The sequence below is a fragment of the Equus asinus genome, chromosome 18 (assembly GCF_041296235.1).
Source record: "Equus asinus isolate D_3611 breed Donkey chromosome 18, EquAss-T2T_v2, whole genome shotgun sequence".
In the NCBI taxonomy this organism is placed as follows: domain Eukaryota; kingdom Metazoa; phylum Chordata; class Mammalia; order Perissodactyla; family Equidae; genus Equus; species Equus asinus.
Window position 1 is genome coordinate 30446908 of NC_091807.1, and position 27209 is coordinate 30474116.

The 27209-nt window shown below is 44.6% G+C and overlaps 1 long non-coding RNA gene across 9 annotated transcripts; it reads right to left on the reverse strand.

The window, feature by feature from the left end:
- Window positions 1–355: 355 nt before the first annotated feature.
- LOC106832841 (uncharacterized) lies at window positions 356–18117 on the reverse strand. 9 transcript variants are annotated; one of them, XR_011495384.1, is made up of 8 exons: window positions 17972–18096; window positions 16011–16087; window positions 14967–15285; window positions 14257–14328; window positions 12647–13618; window positions 3204–3370; window positions 1962–2058; window positions 899–1455 (listed from the first exon to the last, which is right to left on the reverse strand). It is a non-coding gene; the product is annotated as an uncharacterized lncRNA (long non-coding RNA). The 9 variants fall into 9 exon arrangements; XR_011495385.1 differs by lacking the exon at window positions 16011–16087 and having other exon boundaries at window positions 3204–3330; window positions 17972–18117; XR_011495381.1 differs by lacking the exon at window positions 16011–16087 and having other exon boundaries at window positions 17972–18117.
- Window positions 18118–27209: the final 9092 nt, after the last annotated feature.

Consider the following 27209-nt stretch of genomic DNA (forward strand, 5'->3'; position numbering starts at 1 on the left):
GGGTTCAGAGAAACAGAACCAATAGGATATGTGTACATATATATATAGGAGAGAAATTTATCTTAAGGAATTAGTGCACACAGTTATGGAGGCTGGCAAGTCCGAAATATGTAGGGCAGACTGATAGGCTGGAGACCCAGGGAAGAGTTGATGTTTCGGTTAAGTTCAAAGGCTGTCTCAAGGCAGAATGAGCTCTTTCACTAGGGACCTCAGTCTTTCTTCTCTTAAGGCCTTCAAGTGATAAGATGACATCCACCCATATTAGGGAGGGTAATCTGCTTTACTCAAAGTCTACTGATTGAAATGTTAATGTCATCTAAAAAATATCTTCACAGCAACATTCAGACTGGTGTTTGATCAATATCTGGGTTCTTTGGCTTAGGCAAGTTGACACATAAAATTAACCATCACTGGGAGGGTACATCTGAAGTGATTATCAAGGGCACAGTACAGAGAAACATAAGGATGTAAAATATGAGAGGTTAATATATAAGATATATGAAGGATAGACTGAGATGATCTATTCCATGTCTAATCACAGTCTCAGAAGGAGAGATGAGAAAGGATGAGGCAAAAGCAATATTTGAATATATGACAAAACAATGGTTGATAAAAGACATCTGTCTACAAATTCAGGAATCCAAATAAATCCCAAGCTGGACAAATAAGAAAAAATCACATCAGGATGAAATGGAAGGAAATCAAAATCAGAGAAGGCAGATTCCCTCAAAGGAAGAACAATGACATTTATGGATGATTTCTCAGCAGTAGTAGAAGCCAAAAAATGATAGAATACTTTCAAGTGCATCAAAAATCTTTGTCAAAGTAGAATTGTATATCCTGCAAAAAATATTTTTCAGGAAAAGGGGTAAAATAAAGACTCAGACAAACAAAAGTTGAAAGCATTTAACATCAAAAGACCTTTATGAGATAAAGATCTAAAGAATATATTTCAGGCAGAAGGAAACCATTCCCAGATGGGAGTTATGACATGAAAGAAGAAACATAGGAAAGAAACTGGTAAACGTAGGAGTAAATCTAAACAAATACTGATGGCATAAAACAATAATAATATATGCTGGGTTTAAAAAACAACTAAAACATAGAAAGGGGAAAAATTGAAGATAAAGTATTTCAAAGTTCCTGTTGTGTTTCAGAGAAGAATAAAGACACTGATTAATTTGAGATATGGATAAGTTGGTTAAAATTTTTAGAATAACCTCATTACTAGAGAAGTGGTTCTCAATGGGAGATGGGGGGAATTTTGTCCCTTAGGGGGCATTTGGATACTGTCTGGAAACATTTTCAGTTGTCCCAACTGGAGGAGTGTTACCGGCGTCCAGTGAGTGGAAGAAATGATGCTGCACAGCATCTCACAATGCACAGGACAGCCCCCACACAGCCAAGATCATCTGGGCCAAAACGTCAATAGTGTAGAGGTTGAGAAACTCTGTACTAAAAGGAAAAAGTGAAATAAGAAAAATTACTCTGTCACAATATTACTCCAACAAGAAAGGAGAAGATACCTAAAAATTTAAAAAGGCAGAAAAATAGAAAACATAAGGTAATAAAACAGAAATAAACCCAAAAGAAAATGGGCTAAATGCTCCAGTGAAAGACAAGATTGTCAGACTGTATTTTAAAAAAATAATAGTAAAGATTTAGTTGTTTTCAAAGGACCCACAGAAAGCATAAGGATACAGAAAAATTGGGAGTAAAAAGAGGGCAAAGGATACACTAGCCAAATTCTAACCAAGAAAGTTGATTTCATGAAATTAACATCATACAAATTAGACTTTAAGACACAAAGTGTTGCTAGAGCTATAGAGGACCACTATATAATCACAAACAGTTTCAGCTCAGCAGGAAGATAAAAAGGTTCTAAACAGGTATACACTTAACAACATAGCTTCAAAATAATCAAAATTGATGGAGCCATAAGAAGGGCTGCACAAACTCACCATCATGGTAATAGAGTAATAGCAGCTAAGAGTTCTGTAGCACGGACAGTGAGCTGGACACTGCTCAGCACGTTACCGATTCGGTTGTCTGCTGAATCTAAGATGATATCAACAGTAAGATGAACCATTAGTATTAGTATTTTTCCACTGGGGAAAAACAGAAAGAAATGTGGTCACTTGAGCTGTACGACATTATCAATTATTGACACATCTAAATGTCAGGGATGTTAAGATGTTTCTGTGTGTGTGTGTGTGTGTGTGTGTGTGTGTGTGTGTGTGTGTATGGAGAGAGAAAAAGGAAGCAAATGTGGTGAAGAGTTAATGGTGATTCTAGATGAAGGGCACCTGGCATTCAACTTTTTTTATGGGCTTAAAAGTTTTCAAAATAAAAAATTGGAAAAATTGTGATGAATATACAAATGAGTACAAAGAGTCATCATTCGAACATATATTCAACTCCCACATGTGTTCCAAACACAGTATTTTCTTAAAATGAGCTGGTAATGGGTCTTTGTCTCAGAAAAAAAATCTGTTCAGGCATCTCACATTTATTTTGCTGCTTAACCTTACAAATGGTTTTGTCCCAGTGGCTTTCTGTCTGGTAGGTAACCTTTCCACTGCAGCTTGAAGAAGGGTGTTGTTGGGGGCTATCGACATGAGAGGACACTGCCTGTGCTGAGAGGTGTCCTCAAACAGCAGAGGACTGCTGAGCACTGGACCCTGGTGTGGACAGTGTCCACACTGGCTGGTGAGGGAGATGGGCTGAGCCTGTGTCCCCTTCACAGGACTTAATTGGAGAGATACAGGAGAAGAGCAGAGCTGACGGCATTCACCCTGCACCACCAGGATGCTGCTGAGGAACCAACTCCAGCCCTGGGCAGCTGTCCTGCTGATTCCTTTTTATTTGCATCCTTGGTTTGTCAGACACTCAGGGGCCTTTTCTCCCCAGGATTGTTCAAATCCCTCTTTCCACATCACGCAACTATTTGAGACCTGAGGAATTAAGACAACAGGTGTCTTCCTCTTAAATGTACTTGAATCTTCTTCTCTTTTCTTTTAAAATAAGTAATAATATTGACAAAGGTGCCGTGTATTAAGTGCCGACTGTGTGCCAGGCTTTGTGATAAATGTTTTACATTTTATTTTCTCACTTATTCTTTGTGGTTCAGCCTTCCGCAGGAAACTCTGAAACCTTGCAACAGAAGCCCAAGGCAGGCCTCGAGAGCCACGCTGAGAGCTTACCCCGGGCGTGTGACAAGGGCCATGACTGTGCGCCGCTGGTCATCCGGGTGGATTCCTCGGCCTGTGGAGTCTCTGGAGCCCCATTATATTGAGGAAGATGTGGGCGACCAGCTGCAGAGGCTTCAAACTTTGTAGTTAGGAAGTGAAGAGGGAAGGAAGAACCCCACCTGTGAGAAAATGTCCAAGAATTCTGAGAGCAGAGGGGGATTCAGCAGGTGATCTCATGGGCCACCACCAAGACCTTGGTAGCAGAAACATGTGTGCTGCTTGTTTGAAAGGTGCCCAGAGAGACACCAGCCCCAAGCAACTGCCCCTCCTCCCCATCCTTCCCCTCGCTGGCTCTTTCTGGCATCCCAGACTTGTGGGAAAGGAAGGCACTACACCTCCTCGTGGGGCTCATCCCCTGCCCACCGTTAGCCTTCAAGGGGTTCTGTTCCTCCTCTCAAACTGGTTCTCAGCCATGGCTACCCATTGTAGAGCTCTCCCACTGGAGAGCTTTAAAAACGTCAACGCCCAAGCCTCGCCCTGACCAACTAATTCCGGTTCTCTGCCATGAGAGTCAGGCATCATTATTTTCTAAAGCTCTCCCACATTATTCTAGTGTGCAGCCAAGGAGGAAAACCCCTCCTCTATCTATCGCACCAACAGGTTGTGAGAACCTGTTGACCTGCACTCGCATATTTCTCTAGCCTTCAAAGGGGTCACTCTCGCTTTTAATGCCCAGCTCACAGGCTCCACCCATCACCTTGTGCTTTCACAGGAAGGTCAGAAGTCATCTGAGGTTGTGAGCATCTCTGGGATATGTTTGCATGGCCAACACCTTTCCCTCCCAGCACGGCTCAAGGCTTCTGAGCTGCTCATCTCTGCTGATCTGGGAAGCAATTCTCCACGCTGCTACCCCTTTTGCTGGCCAGCACCTAACACAGTGCCTACTATTAAGAAAAATCTATTGAACTAATGAATAATTAAAAGGGGTAAACTGAGCCCACCCTGATGGTCTAGTGGTTAAAGTTTGGTGCTCTCATCGCGTCGGGGTCCTGGTTCACTTCCCTGGGGCACAGAACCATGCCACCCATCTATCAGTCGCCATGCTGTGGCTGCACTTCATATGGGAGCACTAGAAGGACTTACAACTATGATATACGACCATGCACTGGGGCTTTAGGGAGAAAAAAAAGAGGAAGATGGGCAACAGATGTTAGCTCAAGGCAAATTCTTCCCTGAAAAAAAAAAAATAGTAAACTGAAGCCTTCTTGAATATGTGCCAATTACACCGCAGATTAAATAGTCGTTAACAAATGCAGATTAGATGGAGATAATTCTATGTAGGTTAACAAAACATTATACAACATACGCAAGAGAAAAATGAAACCAGTGAAAATATTTCAGGTAAAAGAAAAAGGTTATATTCTGTGAGGTTACCCTGACTACTTGTAAATTGAGTTCAATTTGTTTTTCAACTGCAACTGTGTATCAGAAGTTACTCTGAATTTTACAACGCCTCTATTCTCCATTTTTAACATTTTTGGTTCCTGTTGCCAAAATGTAGCCCTTATTTTAATTAGCAGCAGACGAGTGGGTTAGAAATTAGACCCTCAATGGCAAACTTTGTTTTAATGTTAGAAGCCATCTTTGAGGGCAAGGACCAATGACAGAGTGTTTTTACTAAATGAGCTTTTAAAATTTAGCTCTTTGGCTGTTTAGATGAGCCCAGTGGTTGGAGAGTTCTAGATTCAATATTTGGTCAAATATTCTTGGTCCTCATTTGACTATCCTTAGAGACAGATATGAGAATTAAGGGGTTGTTGCACCCCCAAACTTGAGTTTTCCTCAAAGCTTGGCTTTAAGGATTCCTGCCAGGATGGAGTCCTGGGTCTATAGCCATCGCCAGAGTCATTAGAAATTCCATTTAATTCAAGACTTCATTCTCACCAAAAGGTGAGGAAGAAAGAAATGGAGAGCTGTGATAAGGGTGAACCAAATATTGGAGAAGATTAAGTTTGAAAAAAAATCAGCACTTGCCCTTTCTTCTTCCAGCCTTCCAGACATTTCTTGTGGAATGCATGGCTAGAAAATATGGTGTTAAAAAATGGCAACAGATTACATTTGCCAAATAAAAGGAGGAAACACGCACACTTGGATGATTCCTATTTTACACTGGAGGAAGCTTTTGTGGCTGAGCACAACACTGGAGGGGGCCTCCAGGAACCTGCACAGAGGAGCAATGCTAGCGATGGTTCAGAGAACACAGGAAGCTCTCGGTGAAGCTTCTAGACGAGTTAGAGGCCCTCCTCAGTCCTGCCCCAGCATCCTGTGTGTACTGCAATTTCAGCACTTAAAAAAATAATAATAACAGCTTTACTGAGACAAAATTCAGATACTATACAATTCACCCATTTAACGTGTACAATCCAAAAGCTTTTAGTATATTTGTAACCACAGGTCCTCCAGGATGAGTTCAACTGACCCCAACTCTTATCAACAGAGTGATTAAGAATTGCCTTTCAGAAAATTCTCAAAGTCACTTAGCCAGAGCATGTGCAAAAGAAGAAATCTTGACCTGAAATGACCATGGAACTAAAGATCCTCCTTCCCACAGAACCCCAGGGCCGGGACGCAACTGGAACTTGAAAATCAGACTCTTATCAGAAGTGAGGGGTTCCTCGTTTAAGAAGATCCAGGGTCAGCCCAGTGATGCAACAGTTAGTTATCACACTCTGCTTCGGCACCCAGGGTTCACTGGTTGGATCCTGGGTACAAAACTATGCATCGCTTGTCAAGCCATGCTGTGGTAGGCATCCCACGTATAAAGTAGAGCAAGATGGGCATGGATGTTAGCTCAGGGCCAGTGTTCCTCAGCAAAAAAAAAGAGGATTGGCAGCAGATGTTAGCTCAGGGCTAATCTTCCTCAAAAAAAATAAATAAATAAAAAGAAGATCCAGTGTTTAAATTCCTTCCCTGCCTCATCAAAAATGTTTAGAACCCTGTCATAAAAGTTTAGAACCCTGTCATAAATGTTTAATACCTTTCTATAAATGCTTGAAGCCCATCAATCAAAACCTGTACCACCAGCATTTCTGGGTGCCAGCCTGTTTTCCATAGCCACTTAAATTTCACCCCAAATCCTGAATCAAGGAAATAGACCTAAGGGCACATGCCGCCTGTTCTCCCTGCAGATCCATCTCACAGGATAAAGCTGATCTCTTTTCCCAAAGGCTGATGCTGTAATTAATTGGCTGTCTCTGTGCACTGGGCAAGTAAACCCCAGTTTTGTGCAGTAACATATTCACAAAGTTGTGCAGCTGAAGCCAAGTACCTGAGGGTTACTGCAAATATTCAATAAGAACATGATTACCTTTCAACCTTGTTCCCAGCATGGATGCAGATGAAAAAAGTTCATCTTGCTAATTTGTTGTGTTCTTGTTTAATCTGAGGGGTGACTCAAGGGTCACAAGGATTTATGAGCTTCTTCTGCAGAAGAAAAGAATGCCTTCAAGGAAGTTAAGATCACCAGGTAACTGGCCTCCAGCTGCCACTGATACTCAGAAGTCTGATTGCCCAAGGGCTTATCTGGAGTGAAAGAAACAGATTTCCCCTTTGTTTCTCCAAGACTCCTCCTGCCCAGCCCCTTAGCTCTATAAAAACCTCTGCCTTCTTCTTTTGTTAAGGTGGATTTGAGAGAAACTATCCTCCCACCTTCTCACTTTGGCCAATTCGAATATACTTTTCTCCATCACCAAGCTCCAGTGTCTCAGTGATTGGCTTATTGTGCATCAGGTACACGAACTTAAGATTTAGTGGTTTGGTATCACAGCCATCATCACTATCTCATTGCAGAACATTTTCATCACCCCAAAAAGAGGCCCCCTAACCATTAGCAGTCATTCCCTTTCTCCCATCCTCTCCCAGCTATAGGCAACCACTAATCTACTTTCTGTGTCAATGGGTTTTCCTATTCTGGACATTTCATATAAGTGAAATGATAGAGTACATGATCCTTTGTAATGGGTTTCTTTCACTTAGCATTGTGTTTTCAAAGTTCATCCATGCTGTAGCATGTATTGAGACTTGTTTGTTTTTTATGGCTGTGTACTATTTCATGATATGGATAGACCACATTTTGTTTATCAGTTCATCATTTGTTGAATATTTGGGCTGTTTCCACGTTTTGACTATTATGAATAATGCTGCTATAAACATTTGTGTACAAGTTTTTGTGTGGACATCTTGTTTTCAATTCTCTTGGTTATATACCTAGGAGCAGAATTGCTGAGTAATATGATTTTATGTTTAACTGTTTAATGAACTGCCAGGCTCTTTTCCAAAGCAGTTCTGCACTTTTTAACAGTCTTTTCACAGTGTCTGTCCCCACTGTTATTTATTAGAGCGGCAGGACCACATTCTGGTCCTAACCTTGTTTCCCCAGCACTCAGAACAACAAAGGTGCTACTGGGTGTTTGCTGAGACTTCTGCCAATTTAGAGCTCTCCATCCATTGAGACATCTTCCTCAGTCCACTAAACGATCTCAACACTCACTGTGAGATGGAGAAACATTTCTTGGTAAAGAGTTGCATGCATTTGCTCCCTGCTCCCCAAGCTAACTCCTTGTTACCACTTCCTAAAATAGTCTCTTCCCTCTTAAAATTTCTGCTGGCAGCCCTCTGGCTGGTCCAGCGCCATCAGGATCTCCCTTGGGCTCAATGTCTTCATCTGCCTCATTTGCATCCAATGGGGAAGGTGATTGGGGTGGGGAGTATAGGCAAGAGGATCTGTGTCCAGGCTGGCTTATGGAATAAGGGATGGGAGACGGGGCAGGGAGCTCCCAAGAGATACACCCTCTTTATTATCCTTGAAAAGGGCAGGTGAGCTGGCTCAATATAACAATATTGGCTAAATCTCCCTATTGCTTTTCAACTAAAAGTCTCCAACCCCAGCGAATCTCCCTAAACTCAAAATTATTCTCTGGGCCTCAGTTAGAAGGTTCTCTACATTATGCACCAAACCAGAGAACGTCATGATGTGAGGACCCTGATCTGCATAGGTCCCTGTGTTTCCTTCGTGCTCACTCCTCTGGACTCCTTCTCCAGCACCTTCACCCTCCTTATTTCTCAGGTATTACAGGGTCTGGTTCCAGAGTCAAATCTGCAAAGTCTTCTAGGCTTGGAGGCGAGAGTTCATTCCAACGGCCCCTTCACCACACGCCATATGCTTGGCAGCACGTTCGTCCCACCTATTTTTTCCTGTCTGACTCGCCTCTTTGCCGGCAAAGTGAGAACAAAAATAGCAGGTGAATAGTTTTGCTTCCTCTTGGCTCTCTGTTTACAAAACACCTTCTACGCAGTGTGACCCCCCCACCCCCACCCCCGCTTTGTTCTTCCTGCTGCAAATGTGGTGTCTCAAAAGCTCACCTCTAGGAGATTCTTGGCTCATTCTGGTGCTACAGTCTTACTGGCCTTCCTCTTAGCTGGTTCCAGCTGCTCTGAAACAATTGCCTTTGGCTGTGTGCCCACTTTAAATCTTTACAATAGATTCTCTTTGAGTCTGGGCTCAAAAACATTCACAGGTAAACATTACTTTATTTGCACTCCTCCTTCATCTTCTTGCATTACTACGTAGTTGTAATTTCAGTTCCTAAGGCCTCTTTCTCTTTACGGTGCCTTGGTGGTGGCCTTACTTTGTTCTAAAATGTTTGGAAATGCCTTTCCTATAGTCTACGATGTCAGCACCTCTCACCTTTTCCATGACGGGGCACCATGGAGGCAGTTCCCCGCTTTGTCCACAACAGCATCATGCATTCATTAAACCATGGAATTAATCCGGCGGTAGGATGGGATGGTGTGGTAGGCTGAAAAATGTCCCCTGAAAGATATACAGGTCCTAACCCCTGGACCCTGGGAATGCGACCTTATTTGGAGACAGGGTCTTTGCAGATGGGGTTAAGTTCAAGATCTTGAGATAAAGACTGGATTATTGAGACGGCCCCAAATGCCCTTCTTACAAGTGTGCTTCTAAAGGAGGCAGAGGGAGACTATGTGGACAGAAGAGGAGGGGGCGACGTGACCACAGAAGTGGAGATCGGAGTGATGCGGCCACAGTCAAGGGATGTCTGCAACTACCCAAAGCTGGAAGGAACAGACTCTCTCCTCCAGCCTCTGGAGGGAGCCCGGCCCTGCCAAAACCTTGATTTTGGCTCAGTGGCACTGATTGTGGACTTTTTGGCCTCCACTATGAGAGAATATCTTTCTATTATTTTAAGCCACACAGTTTGTGGTACTTTGTTACAGCAGCCACAAGAAACGCCTACAGAGGGGGAGGTTACCTTGTGCTCTAGAGGTAGCCTGGCCTGTGTGCCAATTCTGGCTCTGTCATTACCAGCTGAGCAGCCTTGGCAAAATACTTAACATCTTCTATCCGCCCAAGCTTTCTACTCTGTAACCATATGGAAGGTGACCAAAAGGATGCCCACCTTGAAGACAATTAATGATTAAATGTGGGAAGTGCATAAAATAACATCTTATATAGATCATTCTTTTAAGGTGTTTTCTTATTGAAATAAAAAATGAATAACCTTGAATTTATCAATTCAATGGTGACAATTTATATTTTGGGGGCCTGGAATTGGCCACCCCAAGATATGTCTCTTTGGCATGAGGATTTAGGGCTGGTTACTTTGCAGACAGGAAAGCAACTGAAAAGTAGAATTTACTTACCCTTTGTTAGGAGACATTTACATTGTAAAGGAAATCTCCATCTGTAAAGATGCCTCCCTCTCTGTACCAGGAAGAATGGGGATGACTTATCACTAGAAACTCTTAATCAACGCCAAAGGCAAAGACTTAAATCTGCATAATAATCTTATTCCTGTTTCTGGTAACCTCGTGTAACTGACTGCCCCCACCCCCAACATTCTCCTTTGTGGTTAACCGAAGATGATATTTAAGGTGGGGGCTTCAGCCATTTTGGCGAGTTACTCAGCTTGCCTGACCTCTCTCATGTATACATGTTATAAAGCTTTGTTTAATTTTCTCCTGCTATTCTTTCGTTCTCCGGCCAGAAGATCCCAGAGAGGGTAGAGGAAATGTCTTCCTCCCCTACAATATGCACAAAATAATTGAAATGCATTCTTTTTGGTCAGATTTTTATGTCTCATACTATGTTCCATGGCCTGAGCTTTTAGTAGAACATGACAAAGACAATGCTTCTTAATAATAATTGTAATAATAGTAATATCAAACACATATTAAGGGCTTACTCTGTTGGGCCCTGTTCTGAGTCCTCGCAACTCCCGCCGCAGTGGCACCGTTTTATTCCCCCCATTTTGCAGATGTGGCAGCTGAGGCCCAGGGCAGTTCAGGACTTGCCCCACATCACACATTACACAGCGGGGAAGGACAGGACACCAGGTGACCAGGACATGGACTCCATGCCTTGGGGAGGCAGAAGGAAGCTGTTTAGAGGAGAGAGGGCTGACTCCATGATCAGGGGTTTGAGTGACTCACACAGGATGGGGGCTCCCGAGGTGCAGAATTCTGATTCAAATACAAGTGATTCGAGAGATGAATAAAATGAGAAAAGACAGAGTGTTATGGGCTGGATTGCATCCTACCAAAAATCCTATGTTGCAGCCATAACCCCCCAGGACTTCAGAATGTGTCTGTTTGGAGATGGGGCTTTTAAAGAGGTGAGTAAGTTAAAATGAGGTGATTAGGGTTGGCCCCAACCCGTATGACTGCTGTTCTTATAAGAAGAGGAGATCAGAACGCACAGAGAGACACAGATATAAAGAAAAGGTCATGTGCAGACACAGTGAGAAGACGGTCATCTCCCAGCCAAAGAGAGAGGCCTCAGGAGAAACCAACCCTGCAGATGCCTTATCTCAGACTTCCAACCTCCAGAAGTGTGAGGAAATAAGTGTCTGTGGGGGGAGCCACCCAGTCTGTGGGACTTTGTCATGGCAGCTGTAGACAACTAATACAGAGAGGGTAGGTAAAAACAACTGGCGGCCTAGACGTAGCCACACATCTAATTATTGTTTAAAGACTTTGTTGAGAATGCTCAGCGAGCTCAGGTTTCCAAAGGTCTTACACTGGCCTAGAACGAAGGTCAGGTATTAAGAGCCTACTGCATACACAGCACTGAGCCAAGAACTGTGAAACACCAAGAAGAGTTACCCAGACACCCCTCCAGAGCAAAGACAAAGCCACTCAACTTGTACGTTGCCTCACAGGCCTAATAGAACTTGCAACAGTGATCGCAGAACCCAGTGAGTGAGATTGGAGAAATTACAGTGATTAAGAAGATGACAACACACCAGATGTTGAAAAAGAAAATCACATTTTCAGAAAGAGGGAAAAAGCAACTATAAACCATTAGGAAATTATAAACCATTAAGATTAATTCTGATTTACCAGAAAAAAAAATTAATATTTAGGATTGATTATTGAATGGATGGTTTTGAACACTGTCAAAGTAACCTCATCTCTTTCTCGGGGTGGGGTCACTTGCACAGTGAAGGAGTGGAATGTTATAGACCAGCTTCTCCTTCACGGTGTTTCTCTTAACACTAGTGTTCCTTAAAATGGTCACCATAAAAACGGGAATGGTTTGATGGAGGAATTTGCAATGCACTTGATCAAAGAAAATGAGTTTGAAAATGTATTATTATTGCTGGACTTTTCGGAGCATATAGTATGCTAATACAGGTAGCGAATTGTCCCAAAGGGAGAATATAGTACACATCATTTTTATTTTTATTATTTTTTTGAGGAAGATTACCCCTGAGCTAACATCTGCTGCCAATCCTCCTTTTTTTGCTGAGGAAAACTGGCCCTGAGCTAACATCCGTGCGCATCTTCCTCTACTTTATATGTGGGATGCCTGCCACAGCATGGCTTGCCACGTGGTGCCATGTCCTCACACGGGATCCGAACCAGCCAACTCTGGGCCCCCAAAACAGAACACGCGAACTTAACTGCTGCACCACTGGGCTGGCCCCTAGTACATATCATTTTTAAACATTTGATGAGAGGACCCATGTTTGGAAGAATATCCATAAATACTCATGAGACTAGTCAAGGAACCTAGTTTGGAAACTGCTACAATTAACATGGGGTATGTGGATTTCAGCAGGCCATGTAAAACAATGTCTTCATGATAACCATGTGCAAAATAAGAGGAAATATAGCCTAGACAATAACAATAGAATCAGAAGGATTTGTGGCCAAAGAAACAATCAGTTAATAACTTCCCTCAGCATAAGGAAGGTGTGCCCAGAACTACCTTTAGTCATTTAATCAACAAACTGAATAAAGGTCTGGAAGCCATTCCTTTCAAATCTGCAGATAAGACAAAGCTAAGATGAGTGATGAACATGTTTCACAAGACATTCAACAAGACTTTGACAAGCTGCCATGATGGACTAAAACTAACAAGACTCTCTTACCAGAGGTTTCTCCTTGAACCGAGGTTTCTCATGGGTGAGTGCCAGAAGGAAGAAGGCAAGAATTGAAAATGAGCTGGAGAATGTGTTTAATGTCAAACCCAGCCCATGGTAACTGTGTGTGGCAGGTCCCCCAAAAGTTATGCAACTTGTGACCGCATTCCCTGAATCCCAGTGCACAGGCCACATGGACGATCTGCTGAACCCTCACAGCCTTGTCATGGGCCCGTCCTGTTTTCTAAAAACACCAAGTACCAATCAGTGCACCTGGGTTAAGGGCACAAAGGAGTTCTTTGTATGGTTTCTACAACTTCTCTATCAGTTTCACGTTATTTCAAAATAAAAAGTTTGAAACAAAAAGGAAGAGAAATACTAAGTGTCCAGGGCCTGTGTCAGACCATATATGGAAAATTATATATAAGTCTTGGTACCACCCTGAAAACCTGTGCACATTGTGAGCAGGGTGACAGGATAGGGAGTTTTGTTTGTTTTTTTTTTAAAGGAACTGGGAATACGATCGGGGTCGGGGGCTGAAGATTTCCCGGGCTGTCTTGTGGAAGACTGATGAGAAGGCAGACCAGTGGAGGTGGGCGCACCGAGGGAGACTTCGGCACCGTGGACAGAGATGTGTCCATCAATCCCTTGGGTCTACAAGCGGATGAGCTGGCTCAGAAGGTGGTGGTCTCCTTCCCAGCATGAAGCCGATCAGCCAGGGGTGAACCGGGTTGGAGTTTGAGCTGGACGCAATGATGTCTAAGGAGGCTTCCAACTCAAACACCCATTGGGAGTCTACACAGCTGTTTAAAAAGCCTAAAGGAAGCAGTGACAGGTGGTGCATCTCAGGACTCATCACCATCGGTTGTTTGCTCACAGACAGGCTCACTCCATTCCATGACTTTGTCCTAATCAAGAATAAATCCTAGGACTGGAACACAATAAGTTGTCCATGGCTCCAGATTTCTGAGGACTTCAGTGCTATAATGAGAGGTAATTTGAAACTAGTGAAGATAAATGCATGAAAATGTTTAGTAGCTGTACAGGGATGAATAGTGTCACCCCAAAATCCACATCTACCCCAAACCTCAGAATGTGGTCTTATTTGAAAATAGCATGTTGGCAAATGTAATTAGTTAACTCAAGATGAGGTCAAACTACAGTAAGGTGGACCCTAATACATTGACCGGTGTCCTGATAAGAAGAGACACAAGGACACACACAGGGAGCAGGCCATGTGAAGATGGAGGCAGAGATTGGGGTGATGTGTCTACAAGCCAAGAAATGCCAAGGATGGTGGGCCACCATCAGAAACTAGGGAGAGGCAAGGAAGAATCCTTCCCAGAACCTTTGGAAGGAGCATGGCCCTGCCACACCTTGATTTCAGACTTCTAGTCTCCAGATGTGTCAGAGGATACATTTCTGTTTCAAACCACTCTGCTTGCGGTAATGTGTTCAGGCAGCCAGGAAACTCACACAGCAGTGGAAGGCTGTCTCGCTTCCCGCTGACCAGTTATAACCTCTTCTTAGTGCTTAAAATGGGAAGGAGGGAGAGCAGGGGGTCTGCCCACTTCTTTTATGGGAACCTGATACCTCACTTTCCTCAGCAAGGGACTTACCTTAAGGACAGACAGCTTGCGGTCTGTATCTTGAGCTCCCGAGTTCAGACCATGCTCCAGCCAGTTCACTTCCTTGAAAAACAAAAGAAGAGGAAGTCTGTCTCATGCAGCAGAAACTCAATGTAATTTTCTTCCTGAGTCAAGTTCACGTTCCGTCTCCTGGTTACCTCAACGATCAGATCTGGGCCATCAGACACCACACCACGCCTCTGTTTCCATGCCCATCAGAACTCTTCGTTAAGCAGCCACTAACCCACGAGCTGGCATTTTATGATCCCAGATTTATTGCCCTTGGTTTATGACTCAAAAATTCCCAGAAAGTTCAACCTATGGGGGTAAAGTCTCTAAGCAGGAGAAATTGTGGCACAAACAGTGTCTAGATTGGACTGAACAATCCCACAGAAGGAGGAAACACGGGGCAGCTTTCACTGCACTTCCTTTAAGGGTTACGCTGCATGCCTGCCCAAAGGAGCAGGAGTAACAGCCAATTGTTACTTAGCTCTTCCGTGTGCAGGCCCTGTTCTAAGCACTTCTGTATCCTTATTTAATTCCCACAACAACCTTATGAAGCAGATACTATTATTTGCCTAATTTTTCAAAGGTTGAAGCTAAAGTACAGAGAGGTTAAGTAACTTACCTAAGATCACACAGGAAAGAAGTGACAGAGCAGGGATTTGAACCCTGGCTCCAGAGTCTGTGCGCCTACCCACCTGTGACAGGCAGACTCAAAGATGAGATGGCCACCTGCTCCCCATCTCTTAGTCTTCATAGCTTTGAGTAATCCCCTCCTCCTGAGTGTGGACGGTACCTATGACTCAATTGAATGTGATGAAGGTGATGGATGCTGCTTCCGTATTTCGGTTACAGATGATTATGATTCCATCTTGCTAGCAGACTCTCTCCGCTGCCTTCTCAGCTGGCGCCCTTGGAGGAAGCAACCTCCCACAGCGGAAAGGCTCACGTGGCAAGGACCTGAGGCCGCCTCCAGCCAACAGGCAGCACGGAGTTGAGGTCCTCAATCTAACAACCCTAAAGGAACAGAATTCGGCCAACAACCACGTGAGCTTAAAAGTGGATTTGCCCCCAGTGGACTGCAGCCCTGGCCGACACCGCAAGAGACCTTGAACAGAGAGGCCAGGGCCAGCTAAGCTGCGCCTGATTCCTGACCTGCAGAAACTATGACATAATAAACGTAATTTGAAGCTATTAAGTTTGATGCAGCAATAGATAACAGCGCCCTGGGTTGAGTCCCAGCTTAGGCACAAACCCACTGAACATGCACCATCCCGGGCCTCCAGACCCTCAATCCAGGGAGAGATGGGTTAGTTTCATCCATTCACTCAAGAACCAGTTACTAAGCAGCCACTTGGAGCCGGGTGGAATTCTAGGTGCTGGGGACACCACAGAGAAGGAAACGGATAGAGTCCCTGCCCTCATAGGGCTTCTGTTTTAGTGAAGGGAGACGAATGTGATGGTGACTTTTATGTGTCAACTTGACTGGGACAGGAGGTGCCCAGATATTTGGCTCAACGCTATTCTGGGCGTGTCTGTGAGGATGTTTCCGGATGAGATGAACATTCGATTCCGAAGACAGAGTAAAGCAAGTCGCCCTCCACAATGTGGGGGGGCCTCGTCTAATCCATCGGAGGCTTGAATAGAACAAAAGAGAGAATTCGCTAAAAGAGAATTCATTCCCTCTGCCTTTTTTCAAGCTAGGACATTGGTTTTCCTCCTGCGCGTGGAGTGGAACTTACACCATCAGCTCTCCTGGTCCTCAGGCCTTCAGACTCGACTTGGAACTACACCACAGGTTCCCCAGAGCAATTGGAGACTAAGTGAAAAAGATTTCAGATGCAATCAAATCAAGCATATTAACGTTTCTGGGATAGAAGTTTTGAATAGTCACACTAAAAGGAAAAATTCAAACTATAAGCGGATTTACATCAGTTTGGGTCACATTTGCCACAAATACCTTCGGGCCAGGTAAGGGCTTGCCATCAAATGAGTTCAGTTCTAGCTTTGCCACCAAAGGAAGGAGGGAAAAACTACACTTGGTTTTCAGAGCTTTTTAGATATGGAGCATTGCAGGTAAGTGTCTGTGGACAGTGACTCCTTGAGTAGACCTCGGTTTTCCTGGAAAATTTCGAAAGATGAACCTCTCACCTCTAACCATGTTACTCCTATAACTGGCAATGATCTCAGGGATATTTCTCTCTAAAAAAGGTAAATTGAGGCAAATGAGCAATGTTCTCCATAGTATTAAACTCACTGACTGTGTCTACATGTACAGGATAAAACGTTTATGTCCACTTGCAGCTCTGTGATAAATTGTCTAACTAGGAGCCACAGCAAGAAAAAGGAAAAAGGAAAAGCTGACTATAAGAATTTCCTGGGCAGAAAGAAAAAGGCCAGGAGGGAGGCTCGTGTGGGCTGTCACGGGCCTGTGGGTGACAGCAGTCAGACTCTCTCTTACGGTACAGCCCATTGACCAGCCCAGGGCCACCATCCTCTGGCACCTTTCTGCCAAGAGCCCCCTACCCCTGCCTACGGTTACTGAGCCATGAAAGTCAAACTCCCTTTGGCAAAAGCAGGCGACTCCCACTGTAGAATGTTCCTGAGATTAACTGAATTCATCCTGACATCAGGAAGAGGTGACACCACACTCAGGTCCCTTGCATGACTCTGCAGCCTTAAATACAGCGAGGATGCTGCAGACAGCAGCAGAAGCTGAGGTTGGAGAGGTAGGCAGGATGGGGATGGCACCCAGAGAAGACACCTGTGCCCGGCGTGGAGGAGCTTGGATTCTCTCTGAGTCATGGCAGGTCCACATCTGGCTGCCGTGTGGAGGAGGGTGTGGGAAGGGTCAGGTGTGCAATGGGAAGGGAGTGGGAGGCTCTCCTTCGTGGGGTGAGCTGGAGGTGAGGGCAGGAGAGCAGTGGAGGCATTCAAGAAGGTAGAAGCAACTGAGCAAAAGAGAGAAATCTAGGATACAGCCCTGGTTTCCAGCTTTGAGAAGCTGGATCGGAAGTGGTGCCATTTTCTGAAATGGAAAAGAGCAGGCAGGGAAGGAACAGTTACAGTGGAGCAGGGAAGCCAAGACATCCGCTGTGGCTGTGACGAGTAGATGCCCGTGAGGTACCCACAGGTTGGTAGCTGCATGTATTAGCTAGAAGCTCAGAAAAAGTTTTGGGCTAGAGACATAAACATTGGCATCCAAGAGCATTGTTTTTTTTAACTGGTGAGACGGTGTGAGATCACTGGGAGAGAAGAACCAGAAGAATGGAGTGCCCAGGAGGAGGAAGGGGAGACTCTGAAAGGGAATAAGGAGAAACGGCCAGAGAGATAGAAGAAAAAAACAAAGGTGTGGTCTCCTGGGAACCAAGGAAGGGCTCTTTTCTAGGAGGGAGTGGTCAACTGTGCTGAAGCTTCTGCGAAGTTAGGTAAGAAGAGGACAGGAAATGCTGCAATAGACATGAGGGCACCGAGGCCGTGGGTGTGCCGTCCAGGTCCCCCTTCAGGACAGAGGTACTCATTCCCCCAGCTGCTAGCAGTGGTGGCAGCTGACAGCTCACAGCAGAGCCTCCAGCCAGAAATGGGTCTCAGCCAGGGGAGCTGCATTGTGCGATGTCACACACACACACACACACACACACACTGGGGAGCAGCCCACAACCAACGCCTGCTCCAAACAGGAGTACAAAAGCCAGCCCCTTACCTAAACTTGGACAACACTGAAGCATCACCACTCTTCCAGAGCTTTCTGTGGGTCTGGCTGAGATCTCTGTTCTGACTGCCTCAGGGCTCAGCTTCTCCCTCTGCCCAGCCCTGCCTCCCTCGCTCATTACAAGCGCTGTTGCTGAGAGCACTCCCAAATCAATTTCCTGCATACACATCTTCATTTCAGAGTCTGTTTCTAGGGCACCCAGCCTAACACAGAGACTTAGCAAGACCTGTTTCTTTGGAGTGATGAGAATAAAATCTAGATTTTAGGGAGTTGAGGGGTGAGGGGGAGGGTGTGGGGAAGTTGAGACCACAGGCATAGCTGACTCCTTTGAGAAGTATGACTTTAGGGCTCAGAGAAATGCGACAGTGCCTGGAGGAAAATAAGAAAGTCGAGGGTTGGGTATTTCAAGGGAGCGACAATACACCGTGATTGTGTTCTGTCGGTGGCCTCAGTAGACAGGAAACCGAAGAGTCTAGCTCTCTGCCAAAAACCTTCTGTGTGATTTTTCAGACCTGACCACAGGCAATTACAAGGCTTGTCCTGGCAGGCCCCATGGGCCAGATATGGTGGCAGCCAGGGCCCTGCGGTCTCTGAAGGGAGCTGCAGTAAGGACTAGGCTCCTGGCTGGCCACACAATTACACGTCCGCTCCCGGCCTGGTGTCTTCACTCCTGGATCTCTTTATCTGAGGTTTTCTCCAGGCGCCTCTGCCAAGTCCTCCTTGTAAGGGGAGGAAGGGAAAGCCTTGAAGACACTGTTATCCCCTGACTTGCGCTCAGTCCTTCTCCGTTCCTCGCCCCACCCTCCCCCTGGGCCCAGATTCATAAGCCAGCAGGAGCCTTCTGTTGAGTGTCCCCTTAACAGTGAGACCACCCCAGCCGATCCACCTGCCCCCTCCACCAGGGCACCTTCTGTGGAAGAAATAGAACAGGGGTGTCCTCATGCTTAAACCATCCCAGTAAGTGATTCAAGGCTTCTGTTACTCTTATTTGGAGCTTGGGACTTTGATCAGCTACTCTGACTCCTGGCAGCTCAGCGCTCTCTCCAGCTCAGCTGAGCCCTGACACAAACGTTGATGATACCCATGGGAGAAGGACCGAAGCCCTTGGAAAGAACGAGAGACCAGGCAGAGGACCCAGAGCCCCAGCTCTGGCCCAGCACTGGGGAGAGAAGAGAACGTGGGTCAGGTACAGGCAGGGTGTCCAATATCTACAGACTATCTGCGGAGTGCCTGGCGTGGCAATGGGCATAGCAGGTGCTTCGTGGTGGCTGGTTCCCCATTCCGGTGCCACATGCATTTCTGCCACAGCAGGGCCAGCATGGCACTGTTAGATGGGGAAAGGGCTGGAGGAAAAGCCCTCCCAGGGAGTGATGTTGACATGTTGCTGTGTTTCTAGATTCCACAGTAGTCCAGAGAGAAGAGGACCCAGCCAGCGTTTGAAGGTGGACCAAAAATGGACTTACATGCCCCGCCTGAGTACCTATTAAGCGGTAGGCACTGTTCTAAGGGTGGTCAAGCTCTATTTGCTGAATGAATGTTCGGATGAATGCCCAGAGTCATCCGGTAAGTTAGCGGCAGACTCAAGACTCAGAGTCGAGGTCTTCGGCATCCCTTTTACTGGTTGTTGCATTGCATTCTAGGACTTTCCATCTTTCAGATTCCTAGACACTACACGTACCCAATTTGGAATCAGCACACACAAACCTTAAATGATTCAATTTGTGGTTTGCTTATATCTGTACCCATAGCTGGGGCTTTACAGCATCTTTTTGCCCCGTATGGAAATTTGAGCACTGTCCCATCGATTCTCTCTCAGTCTAAAACGCAGAAGTTATGGCAGATTCTGACCCCCTCATTGCTTTCTCTCTCCCGCCCATGACCCCGTGCTTCTGTCTTTGTCACAGGGTGTGGCTCGTACCAGGGTTCTTATTACATCTCTCAGGCTCCCCTCCTCTGTTGGGAGCTGCAAGGTGCTGGAAGGAGCATCTGGGAAACTCGCCGTCAGGTGCTCTGGCAGAGTGAAGTTCAGGGCCTGCCATGGAAGAAAAAGCTTCACATTATATTTGAATCTGATGTGCCACAGGCAATATTTTCCTTTTTTTTTTCAACTGAGGTGGAATTCATATAACAGAAAACTTACCATTTTAAAGTATACAATTTAGTGGGGTTTAGTACATTCACAGTGTTATGCAACCAACACTCTTGTCAAGTTCCAAATTGTTTTCATCCCCCCAAAAGAAAACCCATACCCATTAAGTAATCTCTTCCCTTCTCCCTTCCCCCAGTCCCGGGCAGCCAAGTCTCTATGGACTTGTTTACTCTGGATAGAGTTCATACAAATGGAATCATACAATATGTGACCTTTTATGTGTGGCTTCTTTCCCTTAGCACGAAATTTTAGAGGTTCATCTGCATTGTAGCATGTTTTAGTACTTCATGTCTTTTTATGGCTGAGTAATAGTCCAGTGGATATATATACTGCGTTTTGTTCATCCATTCATCCATTGATGAGCATATAGAATGTTTCAGGCAGTGTTTTTTGAGCAAGTCCGTAAAAATAAAGCTAAGACTAGAATCTAATGCTTTCTGACTAACAAAAGAATCTCCACCACAATGATGAGTTGAAATAACACGACTGGTGCGGTCAGACAGTTGGTGGTGTCGTAGATTCCAGTGGTGGGTTAAGTATAACAAGTGTGTTCATTTACAATGTCTGAGCAAACTCAATTGCCAAGAAAAAACATACCTTATATATTTGTCATCAAAGAAATTACATTTCTCCACAAAGCCTTATTTTTTTCTTCTTCTTCTTAATTATTAGTAAACATAAGGAGAAGGTTTATAATAAAGGCAACATGGAAGATGGTGTGTATGATGTAAGTTGTAAAGACCCTTCCCCCACCTAGCTAATGGTGTTTCGTATAAAAGAGTCTCTAACCTTCTTTTCCGTACCTCGCTCTTACACAGAGCAGTTGAATGCCACAATGTTTCTTCCTATACAAAATTGTAGCATATGTCATGATTAAGGTCTATCGGAGACATCGTTTCCGCTTCCCCATTGCTTAGGACGCGTTGACCGGGTTATCGCTACACCTTCACTGCTTCCCTTCACCTGCCTTCTCTCCAGCACCCTCTCCTCCCAGCTGCCTTGCTCCTGCTCTCCGGCTCATCCCCTCCGACCTGCCAGGGCCCCCTGGGTCTCCCCTACACTGTGAGGCTTTGCTGGTGGCCCTCCTGGCTCTGGACTGCTGGCCACACCTTCCACCACCTCTCAGCTAATGTCATTCTTCCCCTCCTGCCTCCTCATTCTGGCATCACTTTCCACAGAACTTCCCAGAAACATTGTGATGCACAAACTCCTCAGGGACTTTATTCTTTATTCTGGGAAACACAGTGCAAACACATCAGGGTTAAGGCAGAGATCGGAGTTTTTCCCTCAAAGAGTAACACATTATCCTGTACAAAGTGTCCTGAGAGATTGGAAACCTCACAACATTTGACAGGAACTGCACTGTAGTTGTAAAGATGTTTGGACATGTTAATTGCTACATCTGAAAAGAACGAGATTGCTAATTGTGTTTAAAATTAAAAATGAAGTAGTTTAATATTTTACTGAGGTAAAAAACTGCTAATGTGGAATAGACTAGCCAGAGGATAATTCTGTAAGTACACAATTCTAAATATCCTATCATCACTAATAAGACACTTGGATGGCCCACTAGATACAATGCAATCACAGGAAAACCACACAGATCGCATTAGAAGAGTCAGCGAAAGGAGTACAAGAAGAAACAGAATAATCATCGAAGGTACCGTGAGAAGAACATCAAAATTATTTATAAAGGATTGGTTCTCAAAGTGTGCTCCCTGAACAATAGTAATCACCTGAAAAGTTATTAGAAATGCAAATTATCTGGTCCCACCCCAGACCCACTGGATCAGAAACTCTAAAGGTGATGCCTGTCTTTTCATCTGCTTTATTTTGGGTTTTCTTTTTGAGGAAGATTAGCCCTGAGCTAACATCTGCTGCCAATCCTCCTCTTTTTGCTGAGGAAGGCTGGCCCTGAGTTGACATTCGTGCCCATCTTCCTCTACTTTATATGTGGGATGCCTCCCACAGCATAGCTTGCCAAGCGGTGCCATGTCCACACCCGGGATCCGAACCGGCGACCCCCGCGCCCCTGAAGCGGAACGTGCAAACTTAACCGCTGCACCACCGGGCCGGCTCCTCATCTGTGTTTCAACAAGTCCTCTGATACACACTAAAGTTTGAGAACCACTGCCTTAAATGACACACAAGTTGTTAACTGAGAACAAAATTTGCAGATTTCTGTGTTACTGTGACTTTCTATTTTTGCAGGAGTAGGAAAGGACCCTATTGCGGGGGAGATAAACAGATATGAAACCCCAACATCAGCAGAAGAGATTCTTTATGACAGCTGGAACCTACATCCCAACTGGTCTTGCAGGTTTGTGTTCGTTGTGGTTTAACAGTCTCAGAAACAAATCTGCCACATTCAGGGTGCCTGAATTCTTCCTGCCATAAGTAGGGTCAAACACAGTCTAGGAAGCACAAGAGTGGAAATTGGCCCCTCTTCACCAGACTCTCTTAATGAACTTTGGGAGAGGGAAGCATGGGGCTTTTGGCATAAAGAGGTATGAGAAGGGTGTCAACTTTTGGCCCACATTACTACCTGTCTTAACTGGATTGCCCCCAGAAGGAGATCCAGCGGTGACAATTGAGAGCACATAGTTTTTCTGGGAGGTACAAGGACAGCACCAGAGGAGAGGGGAGATTATACAAGGAAGGGAAGACTTCCAATAAGCCAACTATCAAAGTGGGTGAGTAAATCTTAATCCCAGGGAAAAGCTCAAGAAAATGGTGTAGATCTCATTCCTCGGAAGTATTCTGGCTAAGGGCTGAAGGGGGCTGGGGCATTTATACCCCCACACATCCTTTCCAAGAACTTCTGGCCTGCATCCAGCAAAGGCACAGGTACTTGCCATTAGAAGGGGCAGGCTGACGTACACAGACAAGTAAAAGGGATCCTAGGGGTCACAGATGGATCACGAATAGCACTGGTACATGCACAGTCAGATAATAATGTCTAGTCCGGATCCTAGGATTAGAAAATGAGGACTCAGTCCCTGCTTAGGATGGGGTTTTATTTTGGTTTATTTCAGGAGCATCAAATAAGCTTTGCAAATGAGTAAAATGAGAATAAGAAACAGGTGGGTACACCTGGCTCTCCACAGCCTCTCTTAAGCCTCACATCCACAATCCGTGGTCACAGCAGTTGTACTGAGAAGAGGGGCCTACTAGTGTGTGTTCATCACCTTTTATTATCTCCAACCCAGAAAGAACTTATACTACTAAGTAAGACATCAGTTATGATGCTCAAGAATCATTTTAGGGGCTTTTTGAGAAAAAAACCAAACCTTTGATCTTTTAAATATAAATGGATACCCAAGAATGACCAGAAAATGAGAAAATCTAGCAGCATAAAAGAGAAAGACAAACACAACAAATTGATTCTTGAAGAAATAGAATATTGGAACAGAAGAGAATGTTACAAAAATCCAAATCCTAAAAGATTTGAGACGGTAGTGCATCCATAAAACAAGAATAGGATGCTATTTTGGGGCTGGCCTGGTGGCGCAGTGGTTAAAGTTCGCACTTTCCATTTCGGCAGCCTGGGGTTCACTGGTTCGGATCCCGGGTGCGGACAGGACACTGCTTGGCAAGCCATGCTGTGGCAGGCGTCCCACATAGAAAGTAGAGGAAGCTCAGGGCCAGTCTTCCTCAGCAAAAAGAGGAGGATTGGCAGCAGATGTTAGCTCAGGGCTAATATTCCTCAAAAAAAAAAAAAAAAGAATAGGATGCTATTTTTTAAAAAGAAAAGAATAAGAAAGTGCTTTTGAAAATTAAACGCATAATTGCAGAAATAAAAATTTCATTAGAAGTCAAGTAAATCCTCCAGAACTAAGGGCAAAAATACAGAGAGATAAAAACTGGAGAGAACAGATTGAGAGACATCAAGGGTCATCAAGGAAATACAACTTTCTACTAACAAGGAGAGAGCAGAGAAAATTGAGAGGAGAAAGGATCTAAAAAGTAGTACAATGATGGGAATTCTACTTCTGGAAGAATATATATATCTAGATTTAGACAAGAGGAAGCTCAGGACAATGATCCCTGAGAGAAGAGAAACAAATGATAAAGGCTCTGGAATTGCCCAAGTTGACTTGCTGGAGAGAATTGCCAGACCTCAGCACAGAGAGGAGGAATCCAGAGCCCTGTGGGTTGAGGAGATGGAACAAGGAGTCCAAGAAGACTGAGGCAGCTGGACTTCACAGGGCAGAGTACTAGGGAGGAGAATGCTGTACAAAGAGAGAAAGCTCTGGAGATCTGTAAAGGGTCACCCTCAAGTATTTGGCTAAATACTGATAAAAGTGTGTGTTGCAAGGAGACTTGAGGCCAGGGAAAGAATCACACACAAAGAAACAAGGGATCAATACTACAGCTCATAATGGGCTGAATGGAAAACCTCATAGTTCATGGAGCATCAGGTAGAGTACTCATATGACCTCAATACTGGGGCAAATTTAGCCACACATTAAACACTTCTCGGGTCCCATCTAACAAAAGCAAGCCTCAGAAGGACCAAACTATTTCCAAGTAACTTAACCACATCCCAGAACAAACTCAAGCATATTTATAGGAATACAAAAACATCCAGCACCCGACAATGTAAAATTTGCAATGTCTAGCATCCAATCAAAAATTGCCAGGCATGCAAAGAGGCAGGAAAACACAATCCATACGGAGAAGAAAAATAAATCAATAGAAACCATAGCTAGAATAGCAGATTGGAACACTAAAATCATATTTCTTATGTTCAAGACAGTAGAGGAAAGTATTAGTACGTTAAAGAGAGACATGAAAGATATTTTTAAAAGGACCCAAATCAAACTTCTAGAGGTGAAAAATACAATGTCTGAGATAAAAATATACTCAATTAAGATTGACAGGAGATTAGACACTGAAGAAGAAAAGATCAGTGAACTCGATGACATAGCAATAGAAAGTATCAAAAAATGATAGCCAGAGAGTTTTCTCTTTTTTTAAAGACTGGAAAAAAAAAAAACGAAAAGACTATCAGTAAGCTACAGCTAACTTAAAGCATCCTAATATATGTGTATTTGGAAAGAGAGGGTAGGAAAGAAAAAAATATTTGAAGAAATAATGCTAAATAATTTTCCAAACTTGATCAAAACTATAAACACAGATGCAGGAAACTCAACAAGCCCCATTTCCTTCAGCTGAAGAGAGACACCTGTTTCAAATGGGAAGGTTCTGCTGGATGATATCAAGCAACCCAGGGTCTAGGTAGTCCATCAGGACAAGGGCCAAATGAAAATTAACAAGCAAGCCTTCATTCATTGACTGCCACGGGGCAAGCAAAAGAGGCACTGGCTCCCTTTTCCCCACAGAACTGCTCAGGAGACTCAGGTAGATGCAGCACAGATGGGGAACAATATCTCACCCAAGGGTCCCTGAATAAAAGCCTCCTGAACAAAAGGAGGGTGGGGGGAGAGAGAAAGACTAGGAGTGGAAAAGTATTGAATCAAAGTAGAGAAAAATGCCTCAGCTGAGGCATCTGAATGGAGGTGCCCAGCATGCAGATGTGCATCTGAGCACAGCTGGCCTGGGGGAGCCCAAGCCCTTGACTACAACTCCCTCCGGAAAACCACAGTGCCCTGCTGAGTGCCCAGGCTGGTGTGGGGAGGGCAGCTTCCTCCAAGGAGGCCTGCCAGATAAAGCTTTGTTATTGCCTGTGGTCCAGACTAAAACATCACACATAGGATTTTGGCCTGGAACTGGACTCCTCAAATGGGGGGCAGGGTAATTGGGGACTATTTCCAATATGCTGACAAGTTTAAAAGCCAGATCTCAGGAGAGAGATCTGGGCTGAAGACAGTTTGAGGAGCCATCAGCATAAATGACAGCCAATGAAGTCACAGAGGGGAAGAGACCATGAGGGGAGATCTACTTAAAATGAGAAGAAGGGGGGACTAGGACAAAGCAGAGAGGGACATCAATATTTAAATGACCAGCAGTGAGTGGGTTTGCAATGCAGATTGAGAAGAATGGCTAGAGAGACAGAAGGAACAGCAAATCAGTGTGAAGTCATGAGACCCTGAGAAGATGCTAATACCAAATGCTATTGAGAAGGCAAGTAAGATAAAGGCTGTAAAGAGTCTAATGAGATTGAATACAAGAAACCGGCTGGTGATCCTGGCAAGAACAGGGTAAGAACTATGGTCAGGACAGAAAACCAGACTTAGTGGGCTGAGGAGCACACGAGAAGTGAGAAAATGAAGATGGGTGTGGACAAGTGTAGCTAAATTTGGTTATGGATGGTAGAGGAAAGGACTGATTCTGGGGGGGGTAAAAGATATGCCTAATTAAAATGGGAGAGGCTTGAGAATGTTTAATTATTGATGAGAAGGAGGCAAAGTGAGAAGACGAAGCCATGAGGGAAAGGAAAAATAATCAATGGAAAGCCATCTCTACAGAGAGGCTGCTTACAGAACCAGATGGAGAGAGTATCATTCAACTGAGGGGAGCATGTCTTCCAAATACCAGAGGGAAAGAAAGGACGGCTGCAGGTTCAGGTGCGTTTGAGGTTTTGGTGGTGGGAAGCTGAGGTCTGATCTGTTGATTGCTTGAATTTTCCCAGAAAGGGGGAGTGCGGTGGGAGAGCACCTGTTGAAAATGAGAAGTGGTGGGGCAGAGATTTGTAATGAGTGCAGAAGGTTTTAAATTTCAGCCCAGCTGAGGTTGGAGAATGAAGTTTTGCTCGTTGGGCCACGTGATCCTTCAGGTTTTCTCTAGCAGAACCAGCTCTTCCCCCCGAGCCTTTCTGAAGTAGAAAAAACAATAACCGCAATGGTCACGGGAGAAAACAGCCAATATTTATTGAGCATCATATGCCAGATACTGGACTAAACTCTTTACATGCATTAATTAATTTAATCCTCACCACGCCACTATGATGTGCATACTCTGATGGTCCCCACAAGGAAACAAGATTAAATAACTTGCCCAAGGTCTCAGAGTGATGGAGCTGGGATACCCGCCCAGGCCAAGTCAACTTTCGAGCTCATACTCTTAACCAGCAGCCCAGTGGTCTGTTTCAGAGATGCTTAGTTACCAGTTGGGAAG